Raw genomic sequence first — 10,533 nt, forward strand, 5'->3', positions numbered from 1 at the left:
CACAGAAGGAAGCAGTAGGGTTTTCAGACATCCAGCCTAAGGATGGAACTTCTCTGGAGGAGAGAGATGGAAACAAAGCACCTCTGAGGAAGGAGTCTGGCAACGTGGCACCTTTCTTCCCCTCTCCCATCCACCCCGCTAGTGTCCAGCCAGTGATCTCCTCGCTGAACAGCCACCAAGGGTTGTGGGAGATGGGAATTTTTGGAGATGCAGCTCCTTCCCCCTGCCCCTTGGCTGCTTCTAGCCAGGACCCCCAGTTCTGGGGGAAGAACCCCTCAGCCTGCAGAGCCCTCAGTGCCGTTGGCAGACAGGTTTGCTTTATTTCAAGTTGCACCAAGTGACATGGGCTGCGTCACTTGAGCTCAGGTCCCTCCTTGGCCCGTTGGCTGCTGTTTCACAGCGCTGCACCTCGTCCCATGGAGGAGAACCAGCCAGCTCAGCCTGGCCCCAGAAAGCAACTCATGGAGATGAGGTGGCCAGAAACTTCAGACACAACTGTGCTGGGGATGGTGAAGTGGGGTACATAGGTCCATGGGGTGATAGCAGTGCCCGGTTCCAGCTTGTACAAGGGCTGCAGGGGGCTGCAACCCAGCAGAAAGGCCCTTCCTTCGAGCCCCTCTAACCACAAATGGCAGGAGCAGAGCGCTGCTGGAAGTGACTGGTTTGCTCCAGTAGCCTCTTTACAAGCACCTAGGGACAGCTCCTCAGGGATCGCTGGGTTTTTAAAAGGCCACTTATAAGCTTTAATACTGCGCTGGGGGAGAGGATAAGGAGAAGGGGGAGTCAGGAAGGGGTGGTTGCATTGACTGCTTAGGACTTAAAGCTGTAAACCTCTTCTTCCCTTGCTCATTGCTGGGACGTTTTTATTGGCGAGATGAAGGGAGACAGAGCACAGCTCCACAACTTGCTCTTCTTCTAGAGGTTAATGACCCAGTTAGCAGCTCTTGGCTGCATTTCCCGACATTTTGCAGACATCAAGACCCGTCTCCCTGCCAAGTACATTCTGTTCCCTGGAGCTCAGCCAATGCATCTCAGATTACTATGTAATGCGACAAAGAGGGAGAGCTGGAGGTGAGGGTGGGGGCTGGAGGGGAGATACAGGAGCCATTGGGAAGGGGCAGGGAGAGGGTGGGAGAAGGGGAAGCACCACTTCTAAATTTAACATCTGAGATGGAAATGAAGCTCCCAAGGTGCTTATTTGCTGGATAAAAACGTGAATCCCAGGATAAATTGGAGCGATGCTTCTGGGAAACAGATGCAATCAGCAAATAATTCCCCCCTAGGGACCATGCAGGCCTGTTCTTCCCAGCTTGCTGACAGTCAAGCTCTTGCTTCTGATGCCCTTGTGCCCAGAACAAATACTGCTAGGGAACTGGGGCTGCTTTCCTGAATGAGAGTCCAATATCCCAAGAGGAACAGGGGCTTAGCCAGGCAAATGGGGAGTGGGAGGAGAGAAGAGGAAGAAGTTCCTGCATGGTCTTTTATTTGCACCCAGGGCAAAAGATGCTGCTCAGACGCACTGTGCTTGGCAACCTTGGCTGCTTCATATCCAACCACTTGCACAGTAAAGGGAGGAAAGTCAGGCTTCAGGGAAGAATCTGCTGGCAGGGGTTGACCGCACAGCTCACAGAGCGGCTGAGCTATCGAACCTATTAGCAGGAGGTGCCCACCATTGCTAGAGGCCAACAAGATCATACACTCCACACATGCCTGCAAGCCTTTGCCCAGTGAACAGTCTGGTGTCTCCTGAGCCATGCTGGCATCTTCCCCTGCAGCTCTACTGAGATCCCTTGGCCATTACACTCACTGAGACCCTCTTGGCCCTTGCAAACCTTCCCTCCCAGGCATCCTGTGCCACATTTCTATGATAAAAACCACGTTGTTTTCTAGGTGGTTCCTTGAACCAGAGACTCTCACGTGTTGGCAGTGTTGAGAACCAGGTCCCAATCCTGCCATATCTGCCTGCTCCCATGTTGCATCTCCCGTTCCAGCCCAGCCTCTCCAGGGCACAGCCTGTTGTCGTAGGGCACCAACAGCGGGGGTGTCTCCTCTCCTGCTCCCAGCACACTCATGGCAGAGCCTGCTGTCACAGCCCTCCTGCAACGAGAGATGCTGGGAAACCAGCCTGGTGAGCCACCTCTGACCAAGATGTGCACGGGCAGTGTCAGGAGCAGTGGGTGAAGGTGGGACTCCACCAAGCAAAGCAGGAGGCGTGGGGAGAGCTCAAGGGAACACTTTGCCACATGTAAGGTGTCAAAGGCTGCCCATAGGACCTGAGACCCCGTGGTCAGGCCCATGCCATGGGCATACCCAGCATTGCTCCAAGCCCTGCTCTCTCCCCATGGCGTGGCAGGAGTGGTCGGGCAGGGTCTGCGCTCAGGGCTCGGAGAAATGCTTAGTCCCCGGCATTGCAGTGCAGCCAGGGTGTGTGCCAGGCAGAGGGTCTGCTCCCCCATTTGAGGGCAACTGGGTGGGAGCCAGGCTCCCTGGCAGCACCTCAGGGCTCTCACCCTGCTCCCACAGGCTCGACAGCCCCCTTTGCATCATCCCTCAGGATGCTCTTGTGACTTCAGAAGAGAACAAACATAAGAGGTCTGGCTCAATGGGACTGCTTATCTCCCCAGAGCGGAGCCCTCCCTCGTCTTCAGGAATTATTTCCTTGAAAGACAAGAAACAGCACAGAACTGCCTCTTGCTCAGCTCCATCTGCCACGTGGGGGCTGGTTGCTGGGAGGCCATGATTGCTCACCACACTTGTCAGACATGGCTTTAGGAGGATTTTTCACCACCTGCAGCCCAAGAAAGGGACAAGTCGTGTTTACCTGTACCAGGAGTTGTTCAGGAAAGTCCTGAAAAAAAATGTGTGTTTTTGTGGAGAGGAACTTCCTCCAAAACCACAGTAAATGCCAGCATCTAAAAATCTGGCACTGCGTTACTTCACTGCTAAGCATCTGTCCTCAAGGCCAGCCCCACAGAGAGAGTCATCAGGGGCCAAAATGTCCTCTAAAACATAAGCCTAGGCTAACCACAAACATGCAACCCTCCTGACTTCTAAACCACACGTCAGCCTCCTCCAAAGGATAAGAAGGTCCAGACACAGTCCTGCGATGTAGGACAGCTGGGAGGACAGCACAGGTTGCAGGAAGGAAGGAGCAGCTCCTCCCAGGGAGTACCCTTGCAAGACAAGCTGGACGGAGGCATACATGGAGTCTCAGTTTTCCAGCAAAGTCAGCCTTACCCTCTTTGTCTTGCTCACATCCTTCAACAGGAGATGCCCTGCTAAAGAGATGAACCCATATCACAGCACACTGTGCTAGATGCTGCCCGAACCCAGCGTGAAGTCGGAGTCCTGGCCCAAAGCGCCTGCCATTTTGCTGCCCACCCAGCAGAGCTGTTTGCAAGTGGAGCAACTTTCAGTCAGCAGGGATGGCACAGATGGCGGTGGTGTGCAAATGGGGAAAAAATTGCCAGAGGCATCTCAGCATCTGGTACAATGCTGAGAAGATTTAAGTTGGGACAATTAAGTATTGCTGTTATTACCGATGCCAGAAGCAGCATTTGAGCCCTTATTGGGGTAAATAATAGCAGATAGGTGACTGCTAAGTTCATGTTGCTTTTTTCCACCCTTCCCTTTCCTCACAGACCCGTGCTGGAGTAGAAACTGTGGCAGTGAACAAGCACCAAGGCCAACATGTATAAAGACAGAGAAATGTTCCAGCCCTACTTATGGAGCAGGTCAAGCCAGACAAGCATCAGCTGGGTCTCTCACAGGACTGTCCTGAGTGGTGAAGCTTATCCCAAAAGCTGAGACTTTTTGTGGTTTTAGGAGACTAGCGAAGGCTTCACTCCCATATCAGCTGGCTCTTGAATTTACTAACTCACAGAAACCATCAGGCAGTTTTTTGTGAAACAACTACAGCCAGTCCAAGCTCAGTTTCTCTCTGGACAACATTACCCCCAGATCGACCCACCAGAGGAAGCAGTAACCCAGGCCGGGTTCAGTTTATTAGACCAGTGTGGGCAGGAAACAGTGAGTGCATCAAGGAAGGTTTAACTTGGGCACTATCTCTAAACGTCTCAACTAATAAGCACAGTTAAGCACCGAAAAGATTGCCTAGGGAAACCATGAGAGTCTGTATCCTCAAATGCTTTCAAGAACAGGACAGAGGCAAACATCTGTCTAGACTTGTTTGGGTCCAGCTGGTCCCATCTTGTGGCATGGTATGGACCAGGTGACCTCTTGTTATGCATTGACCTTTCCCATCGCAGTTTCCAGGTGCGTTTGTTCAGCTTTCCTCTGTCACACACTGTCCCCTGTCTGCATTCGCAGGATGTGTTGGCACACTGCTGAACCTGATGCTGAGCAAGTTGGTCTGACTTGTGAAATCATATTTTCCTTTAAATTAGGATGAGTTTTGAGATATACGTAAATGTATAGAATACCAGAGAATATTTATTAGGTTTGAAATTAACATTGATTGATTTGATTTTTGCTGATTAGGTAATTATGAGAACTAAAGGGGTAATCACCTTTTCGACGAGGAAATGAAACAATCATCCAAGCTAGGCAAGTCCTGAGTTTCTAATTTGAGCAGGGAAGGAAAAAAAATAAATAGCTACAGGTGAAGATCAATGAGCAATATGTATGCCACGTTGTCTCTCACTCTCTGTCTCTCCCAGCAGAGACTGGGATTTTTCCTACCATCTTCATCTTAGTTTTATGCATCTATATGGTGCCCTGTGAGATTGAACGCGGAAACATGAAAGGGTTAGCCCAGGAACTAAAGCAGCGCAAGGAGAAGTTCTTGGCTTACTTCATGCCTAGAGAAGGAAGAAGCCTTCCCTACAGTTCTCCACCTCACCAGAAGTAGGGCCAGATCTGTCAAGTCACTGACAGCTGAACATGAGGCTCACGCGAGTGAGCCCTGCCTCGCTCCCTCCCTGGAGCTGTCTCTTGCACATCTGCAGTCCATCAGGGCCTCTCTCCCCCAAGGTGACCCCGTGTGCCAGACTTGTTTGCTGGATGTTTGGGAGATCTCCAGGGCTCACGTCTCGGCGCTCTGGGATTCCTTCCCCAGCTAGCAACACAGCAAGAGGCCACCGAGGGCAAACCTCAGCCCGACACCCCGCGCACAGCAATTGCAACCCCTCGCTGGCTCATGTACAGCTTGGACACCCGTACGAGTGCCGTGACTCCTTTCCTCTGTTCCCACCTGTATTATAATGGAAACCAGAATGAAGGGAGGCTCTGAAAAGCCAGCTACCATCGGTCCTTTAAAAACAAAACAAACAAAGGCCTTTTCTCAGCTGCGGTGGCATGAACGGAGCTTAGTCCCCCTGGCCCCTCCAGGATGTGGCTGAGATATATCTGGGAAGAGCAGCTGTCAGCATGGATGTGCCTAAAATTAGCTCAAAGAGAAGGTTTCCTCCATTTATTTATTTATTTGCTCCTTAAAAGGCCTCTTCTTATTAGATGCAAATTCAGCAGAAAAGCTTCAAGCCAGTACAAAGGCGCTGCTAATATTTTTCAATTACACTGAGAGGGAGGTCACAGCACTTTGCCTTTGAACTTCTGCTTATTTCTAGATGCTCCTGAGGTAGAGGCTGCAGTGATGGGGTAACTCTTTGGATGGTTGGCTGCAGGAATGTCTTTGGAAGAGCTGCACCAAGCGCAGCGGGTTCAGCTGGTGAGTTAGTGTGCTGGAGACCAGTGTGTCATTTGTTTAGTGTTATAGGTGCCCCGGGAAGGAATCATGGAAAACGGATCTCTAACCTTAATTTATCTCCTTTCAGATCTACAACCCCCCAAGAGATTTCTTATTATACACAATGGCATTATCTGCTTTCATCTGTTTGCCAGCTTTTCGCTACCATCCATCTTTCCCACCCACTGATAACTTCAGGACTCCTTCACCAATTTCACTCCCTCAGACTGGAGAGGAAGGAAGGAGGTGGAGAGGTCTTAAGAATACTAGATTCCAGCAAGTTTTTGTCAGAGAGAAATACCTCAGTAAGGCCTTCTGTAAGCAAAGGACTGGAGAGTGAATTTGCTCCTTCTTAGCAAAGAATCCACATATGGCACAGATCCATAGGAAAGCAGGCTTGAACACTTCTGCTGCTCAGGGGATCAGTTGTTAATTACAGAGCTCAAAAAACTTTGTCTCATCTTCTCTGTTTGGCTCATGCCACATGGATTGAAATGGGAGTACCTATACAGATATTTAGAAGGACTGAAAAGAAGAAAACCCCCACCTTTATGGAAAAACAAAACAAAATTTCTTTTAATATACCTATTCTATCCCATATATCTGTCTCAGAAAAATACCGTAATACTTCTTTGTTCTTATTCCTGGAGTGAGCCTTACAGGACACCAGTATCTGCCTTTGAATTGTTCCTGACATCTTGCTTTGCAGCGACCTACAGCCATTCAAGAGCTGGTTTCCTGAGGCTGCTGCCTTTGTGCTGACGTGCTGCTCTCCCAGCTGCCTTCTCTTGCTGCCTTTCATTTTCTGCTCTGCTTATCATTTTTCTGAGGTGCAGAATTGTTGTCACCATTGCAGCAAGGCGCTGGGCAACACTGGGGCAAGCTGGTTCCTGCTGCAATATGAAGAGTTGATTAATGAAGCAGGCAGTAAGTAGCAACAACAGTTAATGTGGCCTCAGAGATGATGATCACACACCGTCATGCTATAGTATAATATGGTCTGGTATAGCCTTGCCGAGTTGTGCTTTGTCCCACTGAGTCTGCAAGTATTTGGATCCAAGTTTTTGATTTGTACAAGCATGGGAGGCCATGGACTACACCTATGGGCTATCAGAGTGTAAATAATAGGTGGGCTGGAGCACTGACTCTGACCAGACCCTTCCATCTAGGGCCAGTCTCAATATTCTAGGTCCAGGAGCAAAGTTTCCAGACTGCACCTTCAATTTTTTTCCAATCCACCAAGTCAACTGATGTGCAAGCAAGTTGGACCCTGAGGACCTTCTGGCTTTTTAATGAGAAGGTGAGAACTATTTATACTCTGCATATGCTTTTCCCTGGAGACAGCAATCCTGGGCAGGGCTAAAGGCCTGCTAGGACTACCTGCCTACTATATCTTTATCATCTTCTCCAGGAAACTGCATCAGAGAGCAGAAAGTCAAGCAGCTCACAGTACAACCGGCTTAAAAAACCCATCCCCCCCACCCCATATCGCTCATCCGTCTGCTCTGATGGCATCAGTGTTGCTCTGAACAGCACTGCAAGTAGTGCTGATTGCAGAGTAGCAGCAGGAAGATGGGAATTATTAAAGAGACTCAGCCAAAGCCCTGTAATTAATTAGTTAGAAAAGCATCTTGGTGTTATTAGAGAGGCCTCAGCAGAGGAAGCGACACCTCCGTTCTAACAGACTCACCTTCCGCCAGTGCTGCTGCTGCGATGTTTGACATTGTGCTGGTGTAAACAGAAATTAGAAGTCGGTGTGACAGGGAGAGGAGCTGCAGGCAGGCTCTGCCCTTGGCCAGAGCTGTGCTGTGTGCCAGGGGGTTTCTGTGCTCTGCTCACAGGCAGAAATTGGATCCTGGAAATGGCTCAGGTAGGGATGATTGCTGCTCAGCCAGGAAGACCCTGATTTTTGCTGTGATTAAAAGCAAGCCCAGTTTTCCCAGGGTGCTGAACAGAAAGCCAGTTATCCAGGTGTTTGTGATTATAAACAGCCAGGCATACACAAAAATGTCACCCAAGGCACCGGGAGCTGGTGTCTCCTGGGATCTAGACACATGCAGGATACTGCTGTCCCTGGCAAACATGCACAGCCTGGCTGCATGGAGAACTGGGCCATGCTCAGAGCTGCATATTCATGGCATGCAAATGTTAAGCTACTTGCAAACTCCCACAGCTGTCATCAGCACACAGTACCATGGCCATGAGCCCCAGAGATAGAATAATATCCTATGGGGAGCAGCAGGATGCTGTTAAGATCTGTGTGTTGCTGAAAATAAGAGCATCAAAAGGAAGATGGAAACACAAGACTAAAATAGCCAGGATTGCTTTAAGGACTCTTAATTTCCTTTGGGGAAGAAGGCCAGGCAACGCGGCTAGTACATGGGGCAAGGAGGCAGGAGGCCTGGCTCTCCCACTGACCTGCCGTCATACCTTTGGCAACTCTCTCTCTCTTCCGGTGTGCTAATTTTGCCCTTTCCCCACTTGGTACTGTCAGCCTCTAGGAATTCATAAGTCTTGAGTTGGGCCTCCAAACACCATGATTTTGGCTTAAAAATCAAGAGCTATAAGCATATACATATGAATTATGGGCCTTTTTGAATGGCCTTGTGGTTTCTGACTCTTTAGGGATCATATTTCCAGCAGGTCAGATTTTTTTTTTTTAATTATGATTATTATTATTTTAAATGAAAGCCAGGAATTTCACATAAACACAGGGCTCTGGCAGCTTGAGTTGGCAGCGCTGGCCGCTCGTCATGCGTCCTGCCTACTTAGACTGGGAGCATCTGAGGCATGGGCTGTCACTGGCCATGTCTGCACAGCATCAAGCAAAACCTCCCCAGTCTCACTTGGCTTCCTGCACTTGCCCAGGACAACTGACAACAAACAGCCATTCCCCCAGCTGTTTCCAGTGAAGATGGTAGGTGGGATAACTCCCCTGAGCTTGGCCTGCATTAGAGCCCATGTGACCAACAGATTCCAAGTGACCCAAGAATAAGCTCCTCGGGGAGATTTTTGGTGCATCCTATTTTGGCCCTGCTGTTGCAGCCTTGCCAAGGTGTTTCAAGTGCTCTTCAAGACAGCAGAGATATTAAAAACTGAGAACATGACAGCGCATGCATTTGCTGTTCTGCCTGTTGAGTTGTGGTCAAGGTCCCGGTCACCTTCTGGGCAGAGGTTTGAGTGGAAGATTGTGCTGAGTTGAACTGCTTTGCTCAGCCCATGATGTTCAACAACTCAAATCCCCCCCCATGTTTTACCTTGCAGATGTGTGGATGTACCACAGAAACTCCCTGTCTGAGCAGCTGTCACCAGCTCTGCAATGACAAGAAGCATGTCTTTGGCTCTCAGCTCTGATGCTTACCTCTTTACAGTGGCTGTCAACAAAGACGTTCTCTGAATAAATGAACAAACAGAGATCTTTAAATGAACAACAAATTCTTCCTCAGGTCAACTTTGCAGAGAAAGCAAATATTTCAAGAGAACATGGTTACTGCTCATAGCTCTCTGGAGCCAGCCTGCTAACTCTTCTGCAGTGGCTGTAAATCTGATGGTGGTTCAGTTTAAGGACCTCACAGATGCTATTTCAGACTGATATAATGTACCATAAATGGGATTGAAAGCTCCCATCTATAGCAGACAAAGCCCTTCTGGTTCATTCAAACATGGAGGAAACCAACTACTGTATATACACGAAGTTGGGATTCATCCAAAAATGAGCGATAGCCGAAAGAATTTACACGTTCCTTGGCCCGGGAACATGTTGATTTCAGAAGGCAGCAAAGGTAACATGAGGATACAGGGAGACTCCCTTGCCTGGCATTTAGTATTTGAATCTCGTCCTTTGACTCACTGCGAAGGGGAAGAGTCCCAGAAGGACTGAAGAGCCCCCACCATGAGATATTCCTGGTTTAGAGGCGACAAAGTATTTGGTCTCCATGGGATGGCAAGCAAAGAGAAGCTGCTCCCACAGCTTCAGGCTGAATTTTAGGGAGTCCCTGTCTAGTTAAAGAGCTAGATCGACACATATAATATCGCAATCAGCTTGTGCAATGCATTTTTGTAAAACACCATGGAGAACCAAATAACTCCAAAAAGGTTTGGGGGGGTGCGATTCATCGGCTCTCGGTACAGGTAACAGCCACCAAAAGCCATGCAACAGTGATGGTTAAAAAACAACAAGTAAGCTCAAACAGAGGCTATGGCAGGGGCAACCTGCCTTCAAAGCGTGAGACCCTCTCTAATTAACGGGGGGTTGGGGAAAGGTTCCATGGGGCAGACCACCACACCAGCAGTATGGCAGGGCGTCCTGGGAAGCCGTGCATCTGGCATCAGTCCCACATGGGCCACAGAACGAGAGGGATCCTTGGTCTGATCCTGTCTGGCAGTTTCTGTGCAAAATGGGGCCAATTTGCTGGGAAGCTTCCCACCCCCAAGGAGGGAAGAGGTGGGCCGTGAGTTTAACAAACATTTTGGTATTTGGAAGTCATTCCCAGCTCTGGTTTAACACACAGACTGCATTTCCCATTGCTAACTGGCAGCAAAGAGCTCATCAACATTTAAATAAGAGGCTTGTTAATGCCAGCGTGAGGCAGGTTTGCATGCCAAGGCTGGCTAAGGTTTCGTGCCAAGGATTTTCTAAGAGAGAATTTCTCTAGGAAACTCCTTCAAAAGGAAGAATTCACTTCTGGTTAAAGAGAGCGAGGGCTTAATTTGAAGAGGTGCTGAGCTGGTTAAGTCAAATGGATGGTGCAAGAGCTGAAAGCCTGTGAAAAATCAGACTCCGGCTTTTAAATCAATTAGCTGAAGAATGGCATGTGGTGTTTTGCAAC

Source organism: Balearica regulorum, chromosome 9 (genome assembly GCF_011004875.1).
Source record: "Balearica regulorum gibbericeps isolate bBalReg1 chromosome 9, bBalReg1.pri, whole genome shotgun sequence".
NCBI lineage: Eukaryota > Metazoa > Chordata > Aves > Gruiformes > Gruidae > Balearica > Balearica regulorum.